The sequence below is a fragment of the Notolepis coatsorum genome, assembly GCF_963971535.1.
Source record: "Notolepis coatsorum genome assembly, chromosome: 8".
In the NCBI taxonomy this organism is placed as follows: Eukaryota; Metazoa; Chordata; class Actinopteri; order Aulopiformes; family Paralepididae; genus Notolepis; species Notolepis coatsorum.
Window position 1 is genome coordinate 152,810,952 of NC_140172.1, and position 12,048 is coordinate 152,822,999.

Genomic DNA, 12,048 nt, shown 5'->3' on the forward strand with positions numbered 1-12,048 from the left:
AATGGAGGGTGAATGTGAGGTATATCGTGTAAATAAGTTTTGATTGATCGCAAGACTACACTGTAAAAAATATATAATAATAAGTTACCAGAACTTAAAAATATTGAGTTCAGTTACTGTGCATTAAGGTTTTCAGTTTTCAATCCATAATAATCCAGAAAAATAAGTACACAACCACATTATTTCAACCTAATAAAACTATGTTTATTGTCATTGTTTTAAGAACACAAGTTGACTTGGTAATACTCACATTTTGAGTAAAAAATATGGCTTTTAACATGTGCAATGTTCAATGAAATAGAAAAATAAATAATAAAATTAGTTGATTAATCCCACTGGTCACAATGGTGACCGTAATAATGTTTTTGTTATAAGGCTCTGCAAATGTTACTGAATGATGTAGCAATGTATTTCCAGCTAAATTGAAATAATAAACAAATAAAGGGTCTCAATTAAATATGTGGTAGTAAAAAGAACCTGTTGGAGGATTTCAACAAGATAAATGCAACAACAGTGCAAAATATTTCACTATAATATTTCATAGCAAAAAAAAAAATGATAAAATTATAATTTTTTTTTCTTTTTTTTTTACTGCTGCCCCTGTGCCTATGCAAATGCCCCCGCGTGCCTATGCAGGCATGCATGCCTAAGGTTGCCTACCCCTGCCGTAGGGTGTGGTAGTGAGGAGCAGGTGGAGAGGGCTAGGAAGATGAGGAGCATTGGTGGGGTGGGTATAAGTAAGGTAGCGAGAGTAGGGGAGAAGAGGGAGGGGGGATGTAAGGGGGTGATAGCTGTGTAGTTTGACATAGGGGTGGACGGTATAAACGGTATACGGTATAAACGGTATGAATTTGCGCTATGGTATGGATTTTGACTATACCTTGTAACCAGTAGAGCAGCTCTAAAATAGCAATGACGTCATGTAACCACAGCCAGGGCGCGACTATTTCACTCGTATTTGCCCCTAAAAATAGATAGAATTAGTCATAACAGATGTGCGAACTGGAAAAAGTTATTTAGGAGCACAGAGGCTTCACGCAGTGGGCGTGTCAACGCGCAATTGTCATTTCATAATACACAGACTCTGCGTTTGAAGGCTGTGTGACAACTTCTCTCGCAAGTCGCGCAGTTTCTATGTGTAATGTAAACTCTGCGACGAGTCCAATGGTCTAACATGCTTTGCATCCTCGCCATTCTGGAATGCCCACGTCGCGCTAAAACCTTATGTAATGTTAACTGTCGATGTACTAGCCTCAGCAAGCTAACGTTAGCTGGCTCCACTATAGCAGCCTATAGTATAGAGCTCAGCAGCTGTAACAGAATAACAGTGTTTTTCCCTTCAGAAGCATTTATATAGACATTTTAAGATAAGTTAATATACCGTGATATATACCGTTACCGTCTATGCTTCAAATTATACCGTGATATACATTTTAGACCATACCGTCCAGCCCTAGTTTGACACCAAAATTGATCTTCTATGTTCAACATTCTAACAACAAACCCTAACCCAATGTTCGACACATTTGTACCACATGCACAAACCTGCTTGATTATTGCCCCAAATAGCATGCAAGTTGGACGAAGTGGGTATGTCTGGAAAGAAGAGGCTTGTGGGTACCTATAAAACCAATGTTCACTCTGATATATTCATGCAAACAGCCAAGGGACCTTTTGGAAGATGAGCATGGCAGTTTTTTCTAGGCGAAAATTTTACATCATTTTGAATCATTGCCTATTAAAACCCCCTTCCCAACAGTTGGGCTTAATGGTACCAATGGAAAGCTTAGCTTCTCTAGTTTACAGGGATACCAATACCTTTGTGTTCGCTCAAATATTGAGCGCGCTATGGACCAAGATATTTATTAATGGGCAGAACCTTGATTTTACATGGCAGCCATCTTGAAATCCATCATGATGATGTGGCCCCTACCCCAAAATGAAAGCTATGGTGATGGGGAACACGTGGAAAAAAATTGGTGCTTTTGTCCGGCGCGTCCAAATTATTTTGCTAAGCCACCGCACTATGTGGAACGCCCTACCCAAAGCGGTAAAGGAATGTGAATCACTACCCACTTTCAAAACCACTCTCAAAGAACACCTACGGGAGACTGCAATTCGAAACTGGCCCTGTAAATGTCCTAACCCAACCCCCTCCAATGCACAGTAAATTACAAGTATGTGTAACCCAGGGTTCAGATTCATAACTATCATAGGGACATAAATAGTTAATGCTATTAGGTAAGAACTTTCTAGAACGTAAAACATTCTAGAACCAGCGTATGATGTCATGATAGAAGGGTCAAGTTTCAAGTTTCAAGTTTCTTTAATAGTTGTCATACAGAAGTACAGAATACTTTTATACAAAATGCTTCTTACTGTTACGCTCCAGAGACTGTGCTAGACAAGATAAGTATCAATAACATAGTATAGCATGTAAATTAGAAGTAGAAAATGAGGTCACAGTGTTCAGTATAGACATATGTACAATGTTGGATGCAGAATAGACGTAACTGAGTTACCATATAATATACAATACTATGCAGTGTACTAATATACAATACTATATAGTGCAAAGCAGAAATGGGATGAGGTACAATTTCGGTACAATTTACAGTAAGGTGTACGAGTTGTAGTGCAATCCTTTATCAATAAATATAAAGTGTGGGGAGTGGGTGCTACAGTTTGTTTGTTTAAAGTGAGTGTGTGCTATAAAGTGTGGGGAGTGGGTGTTACAGTGTGTTTGTTTAAAGTGAGTGTGTGCATGTGGATGTGTGTGCTATGTGCGTTTGATGGTTGTTGTGTAGTGTTCATTGTTCGTTTAGCAGCCTGATGGCCTGGGGATAGAAGCTTCTTCTGAGTCTTTCTGTGCTCGCCTTGAGACTCCGGTATCGCTTGCCTGACCGCAGCAGTTCAAAGTTGTTCGGGTGACTGGAGTCCTTAATGATTCTCTTAGCCTTGCCCCTGCACCGCTTGTTGTAAATGTTCTGGAGGGTGGGGAGCCCCCCTCCAATTGTGCGTTCGGCTGAACGCGTCACTCTTTGTAGTCTGCTTCGGTCTTGTACAGTGCTATTCCCAAACCAGGAGGTGATGTTGCCAGTCAGGATGCTCTCTATTGTACATGAGTAGAAGTTCTTAAGGATCTTCTGACTGACTTGGAACTTCCTTAGGCGCCTGAGGAAGTAGAGGCGTTGTCGTGCCTTCTTCACAACACTGTCAATGTGTGTGGTCCATATCAAGTCCTCGAATATGTAGGCTCCGAGGTACTTAAAGCTGTTCACTCTCTCAACCGGTGCCCCGTCGATGCTGAGGGGGCTGTAGTCCTTGACCCCCGATCTCCTGAAGTCCACAATCATCTCCTTTGTTTTGCTGACGTTCAGGGAGAGGCTGTTTTCCTGGCACCATCCCGCCAGGACCTTGACCTCATCCAGGTAGGCCCTCTCGTCGTTTGCAGAGATCAGGCCCACCACCACTGTGTCGTCAGCAAATTTGATGATTGTGTTGCTACTCCGCTGAGCCACACAGTCGTGTGTGTACAGGGAGTAGAGGAGGGGACTCAGAACACAGCCCTGGGGGGCCCCTATGTTGAGGGTGATGGATGAGGAGGTGCAGTTGCCTGCTCTCACCACCTGGGGTCTGCCCGTCAGGAAGTCCAAGACCCACTGGCAGAGGTCATAGTTCAAGCCCAGGTCCCTGGAGGAGGACTATGGTATTGAATGCCGAGCTGTAGTCGATGAATAGCATTCTCACATAGTTCCCCTTCCTCTTGTCCAGGTGTGATGCTGCTGTGTGCAGCACATGGGCTATGGCGTCCTCCGTGGACCTGTTGGGGCGGTATGCAAATTGCAGGGGGTCCATGTTGATGGGGAGGGAGGAGCAGATGTAGCCCTTTACTAGCTTCTCAAAGCACTTCATGGCTATGGAGGTGAGAGCTACAGGGCGGTAGTCGTTGAGGCAAGCAGGCTTGGATTTCTTGGGTACAGGGATAATAGTGGACTTCTTCAGGCAGGTGGGGATGACAGCCTGTTCTAAGGACAGGTTAAATATGTCAGTGAATACCGGGGCCAGTTGGTCGGCACAGACTTTTAGGACGCGGCCGGGGATGCTGCCTTCCTGATATTAATTTTTTTAAAGGTCCGCCTCACCTCATGCTCTGTTACCCTGAACACTGAGTCTCCATCAGCAGCAGACCCCCCCCCCCCCCCCATTGCCGTGGCTTGTGGGCTGGTGTTGTTATTACCAGCATCAAACCTTGCATAGAAGGTATTGAGGTCATTTGCTAAGGAGATGTCACTGTTCAGTTTGAGGGAGGTGCCTTTGTAGTCTGTCATCGTTTTGAGCCCCTGCCACATAGCTCTGGAGTCGGCCTGTTCAAACTGGAGTTCAATTTTATCCCTGTAGCGCCGTTTTGCCTCTATTACTGTCCTCCTTACGTTGTATCGCGCCACCTTGTGGTCATTCATGTTGCCTGCCACCAGGCCGTCGTTGTATGCTTTGGTGCGCGCTTTCAGAGCTTCACGGACGGATTTGTCTACCCAAGGTTTTTGATTTGGGTAAACTTTAATTGTGATAGTGGGGATTGTTTCTTCCACCAAAGTACGAACAAAGTCCAGCACTGTCTCCGTGTAGACATTAATGTTATCTGTGTCGCGGAACACACCCCAGTCTGTGCACTCAAACGCAGCTTGGAGCGTCTCCTCTGACGTCACATCCCATTTCTGCACCTCTCGCGAGACTACAGGTGTGCTCTTGATTTTTTGTTTGTACTTTGGAGAAAGAAAGATGGCCGCATGATCAGACTTCCCAAAGCCACTAGCAGAATGAGCCTTGTATCCACCCTTGAATTGCGTGTAACAGTGGTCTAAAATGTTACCGCCTCTGGTGTTACAAGTCACATGCTGATAGAAGTCAGGCAAAACCTTTCTCAGATTGGCGCTATTGAAATCACCCACTACTACAATGGCGGCGTTAACGTTCGCTGCTTGGAGTTTGTTTACCTCATCGTGAAGTCTGGAGAGCGCGGCACTATCGCTGGCTTGCGGTGGAATATACACTCCTACAAGGATGATCGCCGTTAACTCCCTCGGAAGGAAGAAAGGACGACACTTGATAGTTATATATTCCAGGTTGGGGCAGCAGTGGTTCGATAATTCCTTCACGTTGGCTGGATCGCTCCAATTGTTGTTCACCATGAAGGCGATCCCACCTCCGCGCTGTTTGCCGGATTCAGCTGTTCTATCCTTGCAGTGAATGAAGAAGTGATCGGCCGGTTGGATGGCGTGGTCCGGGGTTTCTGGCGACAGCCACGTTTCAATGAAGCAGAGAACATTACAATCTCTAACGTCTCTCGGAATTTAATCCTTGCTCGGATGTCGTCTAATTTATTGTCAATCGATTGTACATTGGCTAGCAATATACTGGGTAGTGGCGTTCGGTGTCGTCTGGTTCTCAGTCTGTTACGGATCCCAGCTCTCTTCCCACGCCGTCTGATGGTTCCTTTGTTCCTGGGGTCGAGACCTGGTCCTGATGTCCTCAGGATCTCCACAGGCCATTGCTGCGGTTCAGAAAGCTGATCCAGGGAGTAATCTAGTCTGTAAGTTTCCTGTAATCCGATGTCTATAAGTGACTGACGGTCATACACATTAAATGCACCTACTGTTGGTACAGACAAAACTCTTAAAACTATAAATATTAGCAAAAGTAAGCACAGTCTCGACGGAGCGCACAGACAGGCGGCCGGACGTAGCGGTCTGGAACCTTTGTGATGTCACCGTATGATGTCATAATAGAACGTTCCGGAACATCTTGGATTCCTATAAAAACAGGCGAGTCCAACAGCCATCCCTCTCTTCTCCTCGACATCCGAACGGGACTAACCAACAGACTGAAACCGGCAAGTCTCAACCAGCATCCCGGAGCAGTCCAGACCACCCATCACCACGTGTGCCCACACGGGACGAGGTGGTGTGCCGGACCGATACCCGATGGCGAGCCAACCCCGGAACATTTGGTATAACTCAAGGCTAATGCCAGCCTGATGTGAATACCCCTGATGCTCAACTCTTGTTACACCAACAGTCGGGTAGGCTTGAACTGAACGAGACTACAAGGACTTCCAAGGGCGTCGACCCCGTTCACCTTGTGTTATTTTGATATTGTATTTTGTATTTGATTTGATTTAACTTGATATATGGGTACGGATATTCTCCTATAAGAAGGGGGAATTAAAGGATACATGCTTAATCACAGTATGATGTCATAATAGAACATTCTAGAACATAGAACCTTTACTTCTAGACAAGGCCAGATTAAGACTTCAGAGGCCCCTGGGCCAGATTCTTGTGGAGGCCCCCCCACACACACGTGCACGCACGCACAGTGGCGTTTTTATATGTCACTTTAAAAAATATATAGAATACCGTAATTCCTCTAATAGTAACCCCGGCTTGTATTTGTTTCAACTGTAGTGGATACCAGGCTTGTATTAGGAGGAGGCATGTATAAGAGAGAGGCCTATATTTCTAATTTTCGTATCTCTTATTTTTTTTACTGAATGAATGAATGAAAACTTTATTTAACAGATTGCAGAATGGGTACAATACAGTACGGCTCAATACACACAATTGTTAAGGCAGGGGATGCAGACCTGAGAAAGATGTTTGTCTTGTTTACATCAGGGTCCCCCATTTTCAATTCATATAGACATTTATGACATACACAACATACATGACATTTATGGCATAGGGATATATAGGTATTTAGTACTAGTACCACTCTTTCGAAGTTGGTTAAGGTTAGAGTTTGTCTTAGAGCGTGACGGGCTGACGGCAAGTTCTTTCGATGGTTAAGCTTAGGCACTCTTTCGAAGTTGGTTAAGGTTAGAGTTTGTCTTAGAGCATGGCGATAGAACGCCAGGTAGTTTGCAGGCTGTTTGACGAGGAAATGGGCAAAGACACAGCTCGTCACGCGATTGGGCAAACATGTCAGTGGCCAATCAGAGAGCGTCAGTCAGTGCCAATCATTCAGTGTCACAGTATGACATCGATCTCCAAAATAAGAAAAAAAAAAAAAAAAAAATGTGGGGCCTCTAGTGACGAGGGGCCTCCAAAAATGTTTAAAATAAAAGTAAAAAAAAAATAAACAAATATTTGGGGCCTCTAGTGACGAGGGGCCTCCAAAATAAAATAAAATAAAAGTAAAAAAAATAATTATAATAATTTGGGGCCTCTAGTGACGAGGGGCCTCCAAAAGGACTCGAGTGACGAGGGGCCTCAAAAAATAAAAAATTAAAGTTAAAAAAAGAGAAAAAAAAATTAGGGCCTCTAGTGACGAGGGGCCCCCAAGAAAATAAAAAATAAAAAATAAAAAATAAAAAATTTAATTTTATTTTTTTATTTTTTTTGGGTGCCCCTCATCACTCGAGGCCCACGGGCCGCGGCCCGGTCGGCCCGGTCGTTAATACGGCCCTGCTTCTAGAACGTTTGTGGTGATGTCATACTAGGACATTCTAGAACATAGAACCTTCTAGAACGTTTGTGGTGATGTCATAATAGAACATTCTAGATAACATTGATTATAGCTGAATCACTGATGGTTCTCCTGTAAAGAAAGATGGTTTAAAGGGCAAATTCACCTAATAAGGTATTTGCATTCCCTGATAAACGGATATAGAGTTACCAATGATAACCTCAGAGACGTCTGAACGAACCCCAATGTGTTGATCCAATCAACCTAGGACTTGATATCGAACTAACCCTCCCGAAAGGAGAGGTTACTGAAAGAACCTAAAAGGGATACTTCAAAGCATTACTTGTACTTTACGTCTGTATGTATTATTACTATTTAGCTAGCACGCTTTTAATTAAAACACGGTTATTGTTATAACTCTGTCTCTGATCTACTATTCTTTTAATTGTGCATATTACTCCTCTCCTCATTCGAACCTAGAACTGTGCCCGTGGCGAACAGCTGTTACTGTTAGTGACTCAGGTGCTACATATGGTTTTGTCAATATTCCAATGTACAGTTTTGCTTGTACAGTTGTACAGTGTTCCGGTGCTCTGGTCTGCATCCCCTTAACAATTGTGTGTATTGAGCTGTACTGTATTGTACCCATTCTGCAATCTGTTAATAAAGTTTTCAATGAATCAATTCAATCAATCCACACAGTACATACAGTAACAACAGCTTCCACTAGGTGGCAGTGAGATCCTGTCACACCACCTCATTGCATATCGCGCTGTCTGTCGTCCCGATTGTGTTGCCGCTCTCTGCTGAGGGGAGGTGATTAAGTTTGAAATATAGCTCCTTATTTCACTCGTTTCTGCTAAATGTAACTCCTTTAAGTTTTAACTTGTAGGGGCGGCTACGTGGCGTAGTGGGCAAGGCGCTCGCCACGAATACTGGAGACGCTGGGCTTGAGCGCTCCACATTGCTTTCAGTTTAGCTGGTCGTCCGTACTAATACACATTGGCCGTATTAGGGGGTGGGAAACTGATGGGTGGGGATCGGGCGTTGTGGACAGCGACTCCTACAGGTCGGTTGGTGCGCCTGCGCAGTAGAATCAGGAAGTGTCGGGGGCAGCGTGAGCCTCCCACGCGTTACTCCTCGCCACTGAGAGATCGAGCTGCGCAGGTGAAAAGATGCGACTGCTGTTACCTCAAGTACCGGAGGGGACTTGTGCTATGTATGACTTAGTCCACATTGCAGCCGGCTTGTGGGAGGCAAGAAACAGCGTTCGTGACAGGGGAGGGTTGAATTGGATGATACGAAATTGGGATGGGAGAAAAATATAGAAAATGGAGAAAAAGTCGATAAAAAAAAAAAAGTTTTAACTTGTAATACATAATGCTTAACGTTCGTTTTATTACATGGTTTTATGACATTTGTGCTCATTTGACCACTAGTTCTAGTTTTATAGGTAGGTTAAATGTCTGCAGATTCCATTCTCTGTTCTCTGAGTTATTATTATTATTCTGGTGAAAAAACGAATGAATTGTTTAATTTTTTACATGTAGGTATGAGTTATTATGGTGAAGAAACTAATGCATTGTTTAATTTTGTACATGTAGGTTTGCAAGATGTGCAGCGACCAGAAGACTCCAGCGGTGTTGTTTTATGTGTCTTCTGCAGGTATGTGGCTCCATGCATATTGTATGTTTATCAATGTAAATTAATTTACCTGCTAACTCTATGCACTGTGGCATTTCCTGCTCTGTTCAGCATGTGGCGCTAGTTTACCATTTCTGTTTTAAGTATTGTTTTGATTTTATTTTGGTTTAGTGTAAGAGTTTAATTGTATAAATCTCCCAGCCATACACATGTCTAGACAGTAGCTTATGTACTGTGTTGTAGTACGCAAGCGTTTTCACGGCGCGTCATCAAACCGGAAGTCGGCCATTTTGGAGATACTGAATGTTTACAACGCAACCAAACTCGCAACTGTTCCTGGTCATTGTTGCTCAAAAGGGTAAATTATTGTTGTGTTTTTGGCTGTACTAATCGGTCGGACTGGGAAAAGCATTTAGAGTACTTCAGATTGCCAAAAGCTATTACAAATCAGGGAGAAGAGTGCAAAGAATTGTCTGAGGAAAGGAGGCAAACACCCCCTCTCCTCTCCTCTCCCGCCTGAACGAACTACCAAAGTACCGATCAGCATTTTGATCCAAACATTTGTACTAATAGACTATTTGAAAAAAAAATCGAATGTAAAGATCAGTTGATCTAGTAACGTTATTGAATCACCTACCTTGGCTTTCACAATACACAATTCACAATACACATGTGACATGTCACCTACCACCCACCCACCCACTCCCTCCTAATATACAGTTTCCTCCCCCTCGTATGTATATATTTTCTGTTAAGATCTCTGTTTAACTACTGTATATTTGCATATCTTGTATGTCACAAATGGAACAGTACTGTATACCTGTATGTCATTTATGTCATGATATATATCTGTATGTTGCGTCATTTATGTCATTTTAATCATGGGCCGACATAGTGAACTACCTCGTTTTTTTCACCATCTATGTTCTTCCTGTGCTCCAGGACAGTTCAGTCAGTATGTTCTTCCTGTGCTCCAGGACAGTTCATTCACTATGTTTTTCCTGTGCCCCAGGACAGTTCAGTCAGTATGTTCTTCCTGTGCTCCAGGACAGTTCAGTCAGTATGTTCTTCCTGTGCTACAGGACAGTTCAGTCAGTATGTTCTTCCTGTGCCCCAGGACAGTTCAGTCAGTATGTTCTTCCTGTGCTCCAGGACAGTTCAGTCAGTATGTTCTTCCTGTGCCCCAGGACAGTTCAGTCAGTATGTTCTTCCTGTGCTCCAGGACAGTTCAGTCAGTATGTTCTTCCTGTGCCCCAGGACAGTTCAGTCAGTATGTTCTCCCTGTGCCCCAGGACAGTTCAGTTAGTATGTTCTTCCTGTGCCCCAGGACAGTTCAGTCAGTATGTTCTTCCTGTGTCTCAGGACAGTTCAGTCAGTATGTTCTTCCTGTGCTCCAGGACAGTTCAGTCAGTATGTTCTTCCTGTGCCCCAGGACAGTTCAGTCAGTATGTTCTTCCTGTGCTCCAGGACAGTTCAGTCAGTATGTTCTTCCTGTGCCCCAGGACAGTTCAGTCAGTATGTTCTTCCTGTGCTCCAGGACAGTTCAGTCAGTATGTTCTTCCTGTGCCCCAGAACAGTTCAGTCAGTATGTTCTTCCTGTGCCCCAGGACAGTTCAGTCAGTATGTTCTTCCTGTGCCCCAGAACAGTTCAGTCAGTATGTTCTTCCTGTGCCCCAGAACAGTTCAGTCAGTATGTTCTTCATGTGCCCCAGAACAGTTCAGTCAGTATGTTCTTCCTGTGCCCCAGGACAGTTCAGTCAGTATGTTCTTCCTGTGCCCCAGGACAGTTCAGTCAGTATGTTCTTCCTGTGCCCCAGGACAGTTCAGGAAGAACATACTGACTGATCTGTCCTGAGACACAGGAAGAACATACTGACTGAACTGTCCTCAGGAAGAACATACTGACTGAACTGTCCTGGAGCACAGGAAGAACATACTGACTGAACTGTCCACAGGAAGAACATACTGCCTGAACTGTCCTGGAGCACAGGAAGAACATACTGACTGAACTGTCATCAGGAAGAACATACTGACTGAACTGTCCTGGGCCACAGGAAGAACATACTGACTGAACTGTCCTGGGGCACAGGAAGAACATACTGACTGAACTGTCCTCAGGAAGAACATACTGACTGAACTGTCCTGGGGCACAGAAAGAACATACTGACTGAACTGTCCTGGGGCACAGGAAGAACATGTGTGAATTCTTTAAATGGGTGGCTTTCCAATGGTGACAGCAATTACAACTATTCATGTTATTATTCTGCCTCCCTCCAGACCCCCCACAGCTCTCTGTCTGTGAAGAGGAGGTTCCCCCTGAACAGCAGGAGAGGAGCCCCAGTCTGAGCCAGGAGCATACAGAGCTCCTGCAGATGAAAGAGGAACAGGAGGAACTCTGGACCAGTCAGGAGGGAGAGCAGCTTCAAAGTCTGGAGGAGGCTGATATCAATTCACTGTAAAATGTTTCACCCTAAAGTTACAATAAATTACTGGCAATATTTTGCATGACTTTTACAGTAAGATTCACAATAATTTACTGTGAATGGCTTCACAGCAATGTGTTGTAATTTCACAGTAATGGTAGTACAATACATTGTTGTAATTTCACAACTTCTAACAGTAAGAAATTACTGTGATATTACAATAAATTACTGGCAATATTTTGCATGACTTTTACAGTAAGATTCACAATAATTTACTGTGAATGGCTTCACAGCAATGTGTTCTAATTTCACAGTAATGGTAGTACAATACATTGTTGTAATTTCACAACTTCTAACAGTAAGAAATTACTGTGATATCACATTATTCTGTTGTATATATATTACAACAATATATTGTGACTTCACAACATCAAATTGTAAGACATTTACTGTAATATCACATTATTTTGTTGTATATATATTACAGCAATGTATTGTGACTTCACAACATCAA